Source organism: Dromaius novaehollandiae, chromosome 2 (genome assembly GCF_036370855.1).
Source record: "Dromaius novaehollandiae isolate bDroNov1 chromosome 2, bDroNov1.hap1, whole genome shotgun sequence".
Classification (NCBI taxonomy): domain Eukaryota; kingdom Metazoa; phylum Chordata; class Aves; order Casuariiformes; family Dromaiidae; genus Dromaius; species Dromaius novaehollandiae.
The window spans coordinates 91,698,634-91,714,260 of NC_088099.1; the positions used below are offsets into that span (position 1 = coordinate 91,698,634).

The following is a 15,627-nucleotide window of genomic DNA, read 5'->3' on the forward strand; positions in this document are numbered from 1 at the left end:
TGACCTGCATTTTATTCTCTACTGGAAAAGGGGGCAGAGGGGGAATTCAGCACACTCTGGAGAGGGTTATATGACATGTTTGAATATACTAAGAAAGCCTTCTTTTGAGTCTCAATTAATTGCAGCTAACTCATTTCAAAAGATTATGGCACGTGAGTGCAGTGGAATTGGGCAGAAGAAAAGAGGCAGAAAGACACAGTCTGTCTGGGGTGGAAGCATGAGATTTGTGGGCCCTTCCTTCACTCCTCAGGAAAGCTAAAGGAAAAAAGTAGACTAGAGCTGTGAGGAGAAGCAGATCTCTTAGGATGGCCCTTGAAATCAGATAAAGATCAAAACACTGAGTAAAACCTGAATAAGAAACTATTCACCCATCACCACTCTATGCCCTCAAATGCCTTACTAACTCTTTTTCATAGTGATGCTTACAGGATTTTTATTTTTCTGTACTAACTCTTTTTCATAGTGATGCTTACAGGATTTTTTTTTTCTTTAGGCATAGTCGCTTCACTAAGATTAAATAACGAACTCCAGGATTTTCTAGTATTTGAGTGTGTTGTAATTTTAGTGGTCATTCTTAATCTTTTTTCCCTAGCACAGCTCTTTCTCTCATCAACTTAATATTTAAACTGGATTCATTTTTAATGCCTTAATATGCAAACACATTTATGTCAAAATTGATTCAATATTTAAACTTGTTCGGTTTCAAACACATTTTATGCTTCAGCTGGTTCAACTTGTAGATTATTTCAAATGTGGAATTGATTCCAAAATTAAGCAGGTTTAAATATTCAGTCAATGTATTTTAAACTATGTGTGTGTTTTAGAGACTTGTATTGAGAAGTGATAATTTTCTTTTCTGGTAGTTTTACAGTTCACAGTGTGTCAGCAATTTGAAAGTAAGTCATCATCCCCCCTTCCCGCTGCTAAATATGGCTGTTCGCAATTTGGCTACATTTTAACTAAGTCTAGCATATGACTTATAAAACGGCAGTCCACTATCCTGTGCCGAACATGATATGTAGACCTAGATAGATAGAACAGCTAATCTCAGGAACGTATTTTTGTCTTCAAAAATGTTTGTTGAAAAGTTGGATGAAAATCTATCCATCTATCTTTCTGTCCATTTTAGATGTATAAAATAACGTCCTCCTTTCCAAAATATGTAGTTTCCAAACATAACTCTGAATCTGGGTTGTATTTGTGGAATAGCCTGGACAGAAAGAAATGGAAGGTAGTGGTGTATTCACTAAATCCAAAGGGAAGAGGCTGTGCAATCATCATTGATGTCCAGTAAGAGGATCCTGGCAATCTCAGTCACTTCTTTCCTCCACGTGAGGAGGAGAGACCCTGCATATCCTCAGCCATGAAAAAGGGCCTTAACTGATGCTGGGTACTTCAGGATGCAGCATCCATGGTCTTCCCTAGTGTCGTTGCTCCAGTTTGGAGGGAAAAAAATATTATTTGGAGCAGAGGTTGTAAGCAGGTTTCCAAACTCTCAGGTGAGTATCCTAACCACAGAGCTATAAAATCCCTCTCATTTCTCTTTTGCACTCATGGATGCTTAATTATTTATGCAAATTGGCATAAAATAAACATAAGAGATTAAAGGAAACACACAAGCAAATGCCTTGTCACCCTCTGGCTTTGGAATTCCAATCTGAAATTTCTTCTTTCCCTTTTTCAAAGCGGAGATTTGAAGCCTGTTTTCCTACTTCCTCAAGTACATGTAAAATGCTCCAAAGTATGTTATTAGAGCCTTAATTTTGATTACTTTGCTTTTTTTCCTGAAAAACTCAAGTAGAACTGTAATCTCTCTTTGATGGAAGTGAGGGGAATGGGAGGAGGAAAAGTGAAGTGGGATATTCTGATTAATTTTTGTCCATTTCAGTGGTGGGGAATGGAAAAATAAATGTAGTTTGAAGTAGTTCATCTCTTTTTGTTTTGGTTTAGCTGTTATGTTGAAAAAAACCTTCTCATGAAGACTAATATTTTGTAGATGCTTTTCTACATAAAATTTGAAAAACAAGATTTCTTGTTTTACAGTCGGTGTGGATTTCTTTGTAATCTTTTGAGAGAGACAAAGTACTGAATGTTTACAAAGACATTTGCAATTTGATGCAGGGGTGATGCATTTGAATGGCAGCTTGGGAAAGCCAATTTTGTTGTTGTCTCGTTCATATAAATGAGCAGAGGTGTTTTGTTTCTCTTGTTACAGATCTGGTAGCCTTAGTGAGTACTAAGACAAGAAAGGTTAGGGTATTGTCAGATGACTGCTTGCAATGTTGGTGGTGTTTTTTAGTAAGTTGGGTCCTCATAGCAGTTATTTCCTGTCCTTCAGAGAGCAGTAATTTTGCAGGTACTGTTAAACCATTGCAATGGAAAGCAAAACAAGATCAGATAAACTACTTCTCAAGTTGGTTATAATGTATGAAAGCAGAAATTTTAATGTTTTGGCTATTTTTCAAGACTCCTGTAACTTTAAAATAGTTTTGTTCTTCAAAATGAAATGTTGCATACCATTAGCTGGTGATGCAGATGAGCTCTTTCTTTTTTCGTTCCTTTCAAATTAAAATTTCTGTGTTGTGAACATCTGAATGTTGGCCAGTGAACACATATTAGCTGCTTTCATTTCAGAACTATTTAATACACATGAATGTATTATCACCACAGTGGCTTCACATTAAGAATTGATAGGTTATGTGTAACTGCCAACATCATCTGTAAAAATAACAAATAGGTTTCACATTTGCATAACTTTCTAGATTTGCATAAACTCAGGATTACAATATCAGACACATTTTACTTAAAGGTACACTATAACAAAACCATAGGTAGCAGAAAATGATTGCATGGATTTTTGCATGGATTTATCAAGAGTTTAGAGGGTACTGGAAGATGCTACACACACACACTCTCTCTCTCTCTCCCCCCCCTCCCCCCCGCATTGAATATGTTCCTATGTCACATTTACAGCATTGTTTCAATTTCTTTCTATCAGTAGGACTTCTAATCTATGGCCAGTTCAGGTACTATTGAGTGGTATTTTCCTGTAAGGGACAACAGAACCAACCCCAAGGAAAGTACTCAGGTGTTGAGTAGTAGCAGAAGCTGGGAGGAGGGTGAGAAATGTGGCCCGTCAGGATCTGGATAAGTGAAAAGAGTAGCCTGAGGCTACATCTAGGCTAGGTAATTAAACATCTCCAGGACTGCTCTCTGGCACTGCAGCTGATGGGCATGAAACAGTGCAGGGGACTGACTACCCTAACCATCTAAAAAGGTAGATGACCACCTCCCAGTGCCTAGTATTACTATCATTGTTTAATTTACTAAGGTAAGGATAACCTAGCAGTTCACGTACAGAGGTAGCTTTCTCAGGGCACAACCCGTTAGCACAGTGAAGCACAGCCCCCAGGCAGATAACTCTAACAGCACCACATGGTGCCATACAGGTTTACCTGCTTTCTTTCCCGAAGCAGCAAAAAGGCTCAGGTGATTAGCCACCATTCTGCAGTACCCTACCTCAAGAATGCAGCCGTGCAACCCCTGGTCCCAGCTAGCTTTCCTGCAGCGACCCTCAGGTGCCTCTGCACTGCACTGTCCCGCACCCCAGGCTTCCAGGTTGTCATGCACAGGAGGAGCTTAACTCATCCAGGGTGCAGACATGGCCTTACTTTTCAGTGTCAGTTCCCTGTGTTGGAAGCTGATGGGGAGCCAACTCTGCAGTGCCAAAAGTGGACCTTCCAGGTGCACCCAGGAAACAAAGGAGCAGAGGATGGCCCAGGAATGTGTGGGCAGGCTGGACTGGTCTTATAAAGATGGGAGGTCTCTCTCTCTGGCAAAAAAAGGCAGCAGTTGGAAGCTCTGTTTGGGATTCGATGAGGCAGGGTAGTCTTAGGTTCATGCCTAAAGTCTGGTTTGCTGGAGAGAAGTATGGCAATACTCAACCCACCTGTAGGAACACTTAATTAAGATGTAGCCTGAAGGGAGATAGGGAAAGTTACTTCAGTGTAAGCACTGTGAGAATTCAGAAAATGGAAAATTTGCTAACAAATCACTGTTTGGTTTTATGTTAAATACTCTTTGTGTCTCCTGGGACACAGCCTGGCGTGAAGGGAAAAAACAACTGAATTTCTGTGTTAGTTTCAATGGGTTAATGGGTCTAGAGGCTCAATGGTGTTAACATGACCTTGTCACTGCAGAACATTAAACAATTAAATACGTTCATGGTTTTGACAGAGAAATCTCAGTCTGCTTAACACTGTGGTAAACAACTAGCTTAAAAAAATCCATGATCCTTTATTAAAGATGCAGAATAAGAAAGAAAAAAAGATTAATGTGTCTGACCTATAAACAGTGAAGTAACTTTTTTTTAACAATATCCCATCTTCCCTTAAACTTTAGCTGTAGAGAGACCATTTGGCCACCATTTGGTTGATACTAAAGATGGTAATGCTTGTTCTTGTTAAGGAAAAGATAAAATGTCAGCTGAGCTGGGCTGGAACTGTTTTGTCACATCTTGAAGACAAGAAAAAAAGGGAAAGTGTGCACCAAAGAAAGAGCAGAGAACATCAAAGACAGAAAAATGGCTTCAGTTTCTGAGACTGGCTCTTACTTGCAACAGTGCTTCAAGAGAATGGCAGGCACAACACACAGCCTTTTTGGACCAGCATCGGACTGACTTGCTGATAACTCCCCTCTTGAAGGTATGCTCAATGTAGCTGCAAAAGCTGCCTTCTTAGCCAAGCACATCAGATTCACACAGAAACACTCAGGCATGTCAAAAAGCACACAAATGTGTGTAAGCACATCCAGTTTTGCAAAAAGCAAAAGGAGAGCTAGGTAAAAGAAAGTGTTGGAGATGGAAAAGAGCATGGAAGAAAGAGGGAGAGCTAGAAATTCATGCATAACACTCCACATCTTAACCAGAACTTGTCCTGAGGCAAAAGAGCTGTTGATGTCCTGTAGATCCCTCTGTCTTCCTTCACTCAATCTGGTCATTTTGCAGGAGCAGGGAAAGTAAGGTCCTACAGTGTTAGGGTGCATCCTGCAGTTGGAGGAGATGTCCCCATCACACACACTATGGTCTGCTACCTTGCATCCTGGCCTCAGTGTTTAATCATACTTCCTTCCAATTGGCTTGCTAAATACAGTGCTCCCAAAGGGTGTGGTAGGTGGAATAGCATGTCCTCTCTGCTGCACTAGGTTATTTCTCAGCACACCATTTTTAGACCATTGATTTCTAGTCTTATTTCTTGTGTCTCTTGCTCAGACTCCAACAGATTTCCTGGTCTCATCAGTAGAACAACGTCATTGTTCTCCATGACTTTTTCTGACATTTGTGGTCAATTTTATGCAACAGATTTATGTTGGATACATGTTACTTTAGAAAAGTAGTTTCTTTCTTACAGCTGCACAATTATTGAATAAAAGATCATAAAGTGAAAAAAGCCATCCTTAGCAGATCTGTTGGCACACTGAATATTCACAGGTTGCAGTCCAACTTACATACAGTTAGATTGGCTCTATAGAGATTTTGAAGGAACATCCAGCCATACATGAATCTGTTCTAAACTGCAGTTTGAGATGTATGTTATCAAGTAAATAAAACATACTTGAGAACTGCGCAAATATTTGGAGCTTTCAGTATGCATACTCTCTTTCTGGGTTATCTGCATTAACATGAGAGCCAAAAGGCAGATCTGCTGTTAGGTCCATATTTCTCAAAGAAATCAACAGCACCCTAGAAGATCTCAAAGACTTAGATTGAGATGAGCAAGGGAAATGTTAAAAGGTGTCTGGTGTCTGTCCTAACTTGCAGTATACACTTATGAAATGCACAATGTGTTAGGTGATGTGGACTGTTATTTCATCAACTATACATTTTGAAAAGAGATTTTTCTTGGCTTTTAGATAGCTCTTTTAGGAATAAAGAATATCATTACATCAAAGGAAATATTCATATAACCCAAAAGATCTGACATAAGCCCTCAAATGCCAAGCAACACATAGACAATATTAGAATTCTATGTCTACCTCTAGTTATAATGTAAATCAGTAAAAAGTTCCAACAAAATGTTATCCTTTATGCTGTAATTCTGTGACAAAAGGACCTGAAGGCAGACAAAGTGCGTATGCCCAGCTGATCGTTTTTCACAACAATAACATTGTCATTGAAATATTTTTTGAAATACCATGATCTGTTATCTCATAAGGCAAAGTTTGGTACCTCTTGGAGATGCATCCTTGGGCCAAGAAAGCTAGAGGTTCACTTCCCTCCTGAAGATGTCCTTGGGACATTCAGCCTTGCAGGAACCTTCCTCACCTCCTCAACATTATCAAATGCTTCTGCTCCTATTACTTCTCCTGATGGGGAAGCAGCTTTTTACTCCTTACATTGCCAGTCAGCTGCTGTAGGAAGTGTATGGAAGTGGTGTTGAGTTTGGGTTGCAGTCGCGTCTTCTCAGGCTCTGTCTTGCTGTGTTAGGAGCTCCAAGGCTGTGCTTACACTAGCAATTTACTTTGAAGCAGTGTTGAAGCAGATGCCCGAATTATCACCACAAACCACATATTGGTTGAAAGATCTACACAGTGCTTGAAAAGACTGAGCAAGGATGAGAAATATGAGGCCCGTATTCATATGTATGAGACAAGCAGAACAGAGCCTACAATGCTTTTCCTTATTTATTTACATTTACTTAGAACAGTGCCAGCTTTTCCTTTTATGAGCAAAAAGACTAATCTCGAAAAGGACTAATCTTGAAACCAATATTTTTGTTATTCTTTTAAAATGGAAAACCGTATGCCACCAAATTATAAATAATAAGCTAATAACTTTATTACTTTTTTTCCTGACCATCAGATTTTATGAGGTTGAGAGTTAAGTAATGAAGAAAGATCAATATAGACAAAGAAATCAGTGTGCTTTGCATGCACTGTTTCATAAGTTCAGAACAAAATCCTAAGAACAGTCTGTAGTCATACATTTTGAAAGGTGTAGAAAATTTGCTGTGCAACAAATGTTCCAAGAAACAAATATGAACATAAAATTCTCCCCTGCTGCCAAAAAAAAAAAAAAAAAAAAAAAAGTGCATTTACATCCCTTGGCTCAGTCAATAAAAAAGGGATTTGCACATGCTGTTTAGTCCAGCAGAGATGATTCAGGGACAGCTGATGAAAATTATTAGAGATACAAAAAGACTTCTTTATGAAGAGATGTTAAAAATCTTTAGACTATACAGATTAAACAAATAACATGGAGCATGATAGAAGTATACAAAATAATGAATACTGTAGAGGAAATAACTGGGCAACTCCTAATTACCCTTTTTTACAACACATAACTGACTGCTAAAAGGAGAGATACTTTTACCCAAAAGTACAATTACTTGTGAAATTCAGTGCCACTAGCTACCACTGAGGCCAGGAGTTCAGTAAAAAATTTTAAAAGGTTGGATATTTATATGTATATCAAGAATGTCTGTTGTTACCCTAGATCAGCTTGAAATTATAATGGGTCATAAAGTCGTATTCTTCCAAGAGGAGGCCAAACACTAAAATGATTTTGACGTGCAGTTTATCCCACTGTTGTATGTTACAGTTTTTCGCACTTTCTCAGAAACCTCTATTACCAGGCACTGGAAAAGGCATGGGTGAGGAGTAGCGCTGCTCTGAGCTGGTTTAGCAGCATTTGAACATCTCTATAACTGAAAGAAAGGGGGGCTGCAAGGCCAAGAGGTCCTTCCTTCCCTAACACAGGATTCATTCTACCTATGGCTGAATGTGTTTCTGAAGATGTCTGGGAAGGGAGATACAACAGCCTGCCACAGTGCTTGACTAGCCTTATCCTGGCAAGATTTCCCTTGTCTAACCTGGTCCTTCTGTGCTGGAACAGCAGCCTCCTCCTTAGGCCATCCGCCGTGGGCATGCAGAGAAGATCATGCCTTTCTTCTGCAAAACACCCTTTTCAGTATTTGATAAGTGTTATCATGCTGCCTCCTTGGTCCTTTCTTCTTCAGGCTAACTCCAGTTCGTTTCCTCTGAAGTCATGCTGTTCTACACTCTGATCCTTCTCCTTGCTTGGCTCTGGACTTTCTCCACCTGAGCCACATCTGCATTGAAGTGCTCAAGCTAGGCACAAGTAGTGCTCAAACCTAGACACAACCCCAAGTGAAGCCTTCTCAGTGCAGACTGCAATAAGAAGGGCTGTTTCAGACGTCTTGCTGTTTCCCTGTTCATGCATCCCAGTATGGTATTTCCTTTTCTTGTGCCAGGAAGAAACTTCTGAGTCCTGTTCCTGCTTTTTCCCAAGAACTGCAAGTTGTGAAATATTTCCCTTCCCTCCCTGCCCCCAGACATGAATGGTAATTAACTTAGAGCAAGTACAGTACCTTACCCTGTCCCTCCCAAATTACATACAGGGTAAAATAAGAAATGGGTTACCCAATTTGAATGATTGAATTTTGTTGAATTTTGTAATACATCACAGGATCATATAAAGAGGATAATGTATCACATAAAGAACTCTTGTTCATTCATTTGCTAAGTGTAATTTAGCTTCCATTATTTATTACAATAGCAAATCAAATCATCTCATAGTACCATTCTGTACTGAAGTCTCAGTAATATAGAATTTCATGACAACATATTTCAGTATCAAGAAATGTAGTCACGTGTGGATTTGCAAAACAGAAACCAGAATGACTTCCCTTTTGCAATTTTCACAGAATTCAGAAATAGTCTTATAGAAATAAGTGATTTGACTAGTTAACTTTGCTCCAGAGTTGCTGATTATTGATCCTCTAGGAAAGTAAACAATAGAAATATATTGAATCATTAAATTAATGTCTTGACCCAGTCGTGAGCAAAGGCTTTGTCACTGGTACAACAATGGCATATGGAATAACAAATGGAAATTCTCCGATATATTAAACTCATGATAGATGCTGAGACTAAAAATCAAAATTTCAAAATGTAGTGGAGTGACTAAGGGGAGAGTAATTTGCTAATTATTAGTTAAATATCTTGTATTACAACTTTTAGAAGAAGCAATATCATTCATTTATTTTTTTATAATTTCTGGATTTGATTCTTGCTGCTAATTCCATAGGCAGTCAAAGCAAAATTGCCGTCAATACCTGGGTCTGAAATTTTCAAATGTCAGTAAAGAACTGGCTGAATTGCACCTTAGTTTTCTAAGTGACAGAATTGTGTAACCAGCCAAGATTCTCCTGGGTAGATATGTTGGCAAAAGTTCTGGTGCAGCCACAACTGTGTTGATATTAAACTTTTTACACAGGTAGCATTTGTTGTACTTTCTGAGTGGAAGCTTTTTACTGAAGCGCCTGGCTCTGCACTGGCAGAAGGGATGGTGCTCGTACAGCCTTTTCTAGCCTGTGTGAGTTAAAGCTCTCCGACCCTTATGAGGGGACAAGCCCAAAGATACTTGCACTCTCGCTGACCTTCAATGAGAATCAGCCTTGTAATTAGCTCTCAGGACCCCTTTGAAACTCCCAGCCACGTTTCTTGCCTCCACACCTTTGCTTCCCACTCTGCTCTGATCCTATCCTGCCTCCAGCTTGGGAAGAGCCAGAGCTCCTGACTCCCACCTACAGCCTCCCTCCACGAGGATGGGTGAAGCAGACAGAGCCGCACGGTTATTAGCTGGCCAAGACGAGACAAAAAGCCAACCTCTCTTGGGCTCAATTAGTTTATTCTCCCTAGAAAACAAAGTGGAGAGCCAAAGAGGAGCTATACTCCTCTCTGATCCATCATTTACTCCTTCATATGCTCTTACATCAGCACAGATATGTGCCCTTCCTTGGTGTGGGCAGATGGCTACGTTTCAGTTGAGGTTTTCAGTTTGGGGAAATTTGTATCAAGTCTTAAATTTGAGCACACACTTAGCAAGGTGCATGGCTGCTACTATTCATAACTATGGCTCGTGCTGAAGAGAGGAGGGAGAGGGTATAACTAGGCAGAGATGTTTTTCTCTTTTTCTGCTTTGTTCTCAGAGTTTCTGCTAAATGAGTGGCATTGAGCTACTGCTATTAATAAAATCAATTGTTTACCTCACTTATCTGCAGACCCCTAATATTCTTACAAACACAACAGTGCTGTTTGCTTTATTCTCCATGAAAGATCTTCCTTCTCTGTACTCCCACTCACATACAGATGAAGGCTATTAACATACTGCAGCTATCTGATCACAATCAGGACCTTGCAACTTGATTTCACTTAATGGATCTTTAAGCACAGGAAAGTTGTGTTATATATTCAAAATCAGTCTAATCTTTTGTTTTGAGCATAAAGGTTCTTTCTAAGTCTGCAGTTCCTTCTTTGTTTATTTAAAGTTCAGAAGGGGAAAAAACAAAACCAGAAAACCACCCAAAACAAAGCAAAACCAACCTTACTTTTCTGTTGGTTTTAAAGCAATATAGCCTGCAAAAAAGAAATCCCTCTGAAACCAATCCTGCCATATTACTTATTCAGACATTAAGCCTCCACTTAGAAGAAAATATCTGTGATTCTCTGAACTATGCAGGGCCTCAAAAAAAAAAAAAAAAATCCCAGCTGTTGAAGAGTCAGGTGTCCTCTGTGCAGATAAAGGTTGCCATGTGCCAGCACCTAAGTAGTGTCTCTGGGTAAATAGCCAGAAACTGCGGAGCACCTAGATGGCAAAGAATTCACATAAATTACTTCTCTCTTTGTTGTTACCCAAGTTGCCTCATATTTCTAATGCCTCCGATTTCTAATGTGTTTGGAGCAAGAGCAGATATAGAATAATGGTGTGTGCTTCCTACCTCCTCTATCTCCAAAATATCTCAAGCTGTTGGCAATCTGTGGCTGTATTTATCCTCACAGCCTCCTTGGGAATTTGAGTTGTGCCCTTAGCCCCATTTTCCCATTAGAAGCTGAGGCAGGGGAGTCCACATAGTTTGTCCAAGATCTGGTAGTCAGTCTGGTAGTCAGTAAAATTAAGTTTCCCAAATCTTACACAAGAGCCACCACCAGAACTTTCAGTCTGCCTTCATATAAGGAAAGTAACAAACATTAGCCATGAGCAGCTTGAAAAGAAGGCACGTTATTTTTGAAAGGTCTCTATGGCCATGTTCTGTTCTTATCTTCAAGCCGTACATGTTCTTCCCAATATGTGGGAAATGAGGGGAATGGCAGCCAATTGCTTACAAAGCACTTTCCTTGGTTGCTCTCAGAAACTATCATGGGAAGAATCAGGCAACTCATTTTAACCTGCACTTCCCTTAAAATTCTTCCCTGCCTTGTGTTACACAGTCAGCCTCAGCTCTGTCACCTGAGGAAAGGGCTCCTGAACACTTGAAGTGGAGATCGAGAATTATCATTCCAAGAGGCTGACCGCCGTCTGTCAAGGCTTCCTCTTCAACTGGGAGAAAAGCATCTAATAAGGCATTCAGTAGCGCAAGGGTGGGTAGAGTGGGGGATTTTTTTCCATTTGTATGTAACTTTACTCTGAAAAATTACCACATAAAAAGAACACCTTCTTGCTCAAGGGGTCTAACAAAATTCTGAGTTTCTTTTACTGCTTTTTCCTTCATTTCACCCTGCAGTCTCAATGCAGATAGGCAAACAAAAGCTGAGGTTTCTATTCCATCATACATATCATCCTCAGAACTGTTTACAGAGAGCTAATTAGTTGCAACCCGTCTAATTGCAGTGAGGCCAGTAGAACTACATGAGGTTCAACAGCAGCACAGTTTGGCCAACTGGCTTCATGCTTGGTAACTGTGTAAAAGACATTGCGGTTCCAGGTCTAGATACAGTTTGCAAAGTCGGCAGTTAGGAAACAAATATGCATTTTATTTTCAAGCTGAATGTGTTTTGTCCAGAAGTCAATGTGAAATAATAAATCTAGATACCCACAATGTGATTTTTCTTGCAAAAGAATTTTCTTAGGATAACGTTGCGTTTTAATCCTCCTAATTAGGCTGTGGGACATAGAGGTCTTGGAGGTCTTCACATGTGGATGCAATTTTACTTTTTTTCTTTCTGGATTTAATCATTGAATAATATCTACCATAGTATATGTAGGCTTAATGTTTAATTTATTAGGTCCTTAAGGAAATCTGCAGGTTCTACACAAAGTCATGAAAATCTGCCTTTTCCATTCAGACACCCTACTGTCAGACCCACCTCAACACACTCTACAGTTAACATCCCATTATTAGGGGAAAACAATAGTAGGCCTCAGCTGTGACGTAACTGTTGAGCTGTTTAAAGCTCCTCACTTCAGCAATTCAGAGTAGTATTAGAATGTGCAATCCCTGGTAATTGAGAGCAGAATTAAGGGCAGAGCCTTAAAGCAACTTTTCAGAGAAGGCAGCTCAGGAATGGCAAAAATAATTACAACCCCCCCCCCCCCTTCCCTGAAACATGAACTACTGAAGGTCCAGCAGTGGCACAGCCATTGCTGGATGAAGAGGGAGGTGAGAAAGTATTCGGACAAGAGCAAAATAAATATATTTCAATCTGAGAGAGCTACCACTTCAGGCCAAAGCTGAGGAGCAGAAATATCACTCGAGTGGGGCAAGACGAGTGCCAGAATGCTCCCTGGCACGTCTCCGTTTTACCCTGGATGTCAGGGATCGGCTCTTCCTGGGACAGACTTCACCGTGCCTGCACCCTCCCTGCTCCCCGGGATGTTCAGCTATGTCCACGAAGGAGCACCCCAGATATTAACGGCGGTGGCCTACCCATACCTGGGGAGGTCCACACCTCTGAACTGGCACAAGCATCGAACTCCATCCTGGGCCGGGACAAACACCGCCTGGCTTGGAGTTTACCAGAATGCCAGGGAAAAAGGGAGGCTGCTAAAAAGACCCAGACCAACAGAGAGAGAGGCACATGATGAGGAGAAAGAGGGACCGCAGGCAAAACAGACCACAAGCAAAGGACAAATAACAACTAGGGAACAGTCACAGATGGGAATCACAGATTTATTTCCCATTTTGCCAGTGTTTCCTTGCGTCTGTAGTCTACCAAAACACATTCACAGCTCTGTCCCTTCCCAGTTATACCATAGCCAAGCCTCTTTGAGGCTGAACCACATGGTAAGATTTCAGGAAAAATGAATGAGTAAAGTGTTCCCCTTCACTATTTTGCTTAAAAAACACCTACAATGACTTCAGAGCTGACTCCTTTGAGTTCTTCTCTCACCCACTTCTGTCCTCCTTTCTGCTTCTTTTATGTGATATTTTCGGTAGAGAGGCCATGAAAAGGAAAGGCAATAAATACAGCGTGTTCAACCATTGCCAAAAGCTGAAGTCACTTCAGAGACAGAGGAATCTAGGGTTTACTGTGTAATCTTCAACATGCGAGTGCTGAAACAGGTCATTGTGGGGCTCAGATCACATGTGTTGCTACAGCCCATTTGGTTTTTTTGTCCTGCCAATCAAGAGAAATCTTCATTATATTATTCTTCATTTTAAAAGCAAAGTTTAGTATATCGAGTTTAGATACTCTGGTGCACTGGATTGGAAGCAAATTGATTTCATTACTCAGGACCAATTTATGACAGTCTTAAATAAGCTTTCTTTAACAGGTGTTATGCTGCAAATTGCATGCCTCAGTTTACTCAGTAAGGAATACAATTAAGCCAACACAAAGCTGGTTGTGATTCACATATAATGAAATGAAAACAGTATCATCATCATTAAACAGCAAATAAAGCTATTGATTCCTTGCATTATGCTGTCAGGTTTAATTCAATTGCATTATTTTCTCCTTTCAGCTCTTAATTATGCAGTTCATGCTGAATCCTCATTTTAATGCACAGAATGGAACGATGCTTTACCTTCCTAACTTAGCATCTAAAATACATGTCTGCTGAGCCCAGCCATATCTTTGTTGGACTTAATTAAAGCAAAACATTTTCACAGCTTCTGATAAAGGCAGGTATTTCAGTCCTGAGACTGTTAGGGGGTGATGAGCATCCCCTCGAACCTGCTTCATGCACAAAGTCCGCGCTGTTAGACGAGGCTCTTTCTGCCCATCCCCAGCTGAATGCATCAAACGCGCCTTCCATTTAGCTTGCAGAGATAAACCAGGCTGCTAACAAATGGCCTATAGAACTGGAGCAGAGGAGAGGAGGGCAGGAAAATGCTGCGGCAGTCAAAATGTACAAGAAAAATCCTGAATGACTCTGTGATCTGGTCAAAAGGGCAATGGAGAGCAGGGCATGAAGCAAGAAAGGTAGAGAGCTAGGTGGAGGAGAGGAGACTCTCCTCTAGGGATGAGTCCATTGTACTCCCGGCCGGTACAAAGAGCACTGAAAGCAGTAACACCGACACTGGGAGTCCTTCGTTATACCACGTGCTGTGCCCCAGATGTACAGTCAGCGTGGGCTGGTCTGCTGGTTGCTTACAATAGTGAAGACATATTGCCCCATTTCTGGTTAACAGAGCAAACTGAATAGTGCGAAGGGAGCGGGGGGAGTATTTGTTATTTTTTGTTTGTTTGTTTTTTAACAACAGCCAAACAAATCAAGTGAATAGCTTATTCACTGGATATTGTTTAAGCGGCACTATTCTCTGCTTGTGGCCTGTTCGTAATACATGTATTCATGCTGAGGACTACCTTATTCTGTGAGCTATTCAGGAAGTACTTTCTTAATATGCATCAACGGTGAATTTGGTCCTGGTTGAGTAGCTGTGTTAGGAATGGTCTAGACTACGGCTTTTTTCCATCTCTGACTTTCTGATGAATATGACCCGTGACTTACAGACCAGTTCTACTCTCTTGACTCAGACCTTCCAAAGAAATCTCACTCAGTTCAAGCTATGGCAGCACTGACTTCCCACTCACTGTGAGTAAAGCTTGCTGTAGACAGTGAGCACTGATTCTTCCAGAGGTGACGTGTCTGAGTGATGTTTCTCTTCTGCCCAGACTCACAGGGATTTCCAACACAACTGTGGGAGAATCAGGGTCCCCTTCACAAAAACTGAGGAAATATTTTTTTCTGCCTCTCTGGACTGTCAGAAAAGGAGGAGCTTAGAATAAATCCTTTGGCATAAATTCAAGCGAACTGTACCTGCCAGTATCTTAATTAAAGGCAGAAAGGTATCTTATCAAGTCAAATTGTGAAAATATCAACAGGGACAAAATACAGCAGAAAAGAACAATATGCTTTCCTTACAAACTCCTAAACTCCATGTTTCTCATCTTCTCTAGAACAGCTACTTTTATCATGGAAAAAAATGGCCTTGCCTCCTTCTACCCGCCTGTTTGTTTTTCATGAGAATGAGCCAACTGAAATATTAGCAAAGTTGATGTTGAAGTACTGTTCTCACTCAGGGTGTTTTTTAAATGAGCATTTCAACTCTTAGGAAAGCTATGATTGTTTGATTGCTATTTAGGTTTATTTCTGAGGTGCCCTTCACCGCTTTACGTAAGCACCCTCAAGAAAGTGGAATTATCTCCACCTGCAACAGAGTAGAGATTTATCTAATAATATGTAGCCATGAACAAACTGCAGAGAAAAATTATGGTTGATTGAGACTGCTTCAGTCTTCTGAGGATGCCACATCTGAATTTCGCAAAACTGAGTTTCAGCATCAGCTTCATAATGATCTGAGGTTACTTTTCCCTGAAAAGAGG

General features: G+C 40.4%; 2 protein-coding genes across 4 annotated transcripts in view; one reads left to right on the plus strand and one right to left on the minus strand.

The window, feature by feature from the left end:
- Positions 1-15,627, plus strand: part of CDH20 (cadherin 20) — a 119,606-nt gene that overhangs the window by 36,082 nt on the left and 67,897 nt on the right. The window lies entirely within an intron of this gene.
- The window catches only part of RNF152 (ring finger protein 152), a 205,978-nt gene continuing 203,267 nt past the window's right edge, over positions 12,917-15,627 (minus strand). The window contains exon 7 of the transcript XR_003261546.2: positions 12,917-15,616. The gene's annotated coding sequence lies outside the window, so the exon portion shown is untranslated. The remainder of the gene's footprint in view (positions 15,617-15,627) is intronic.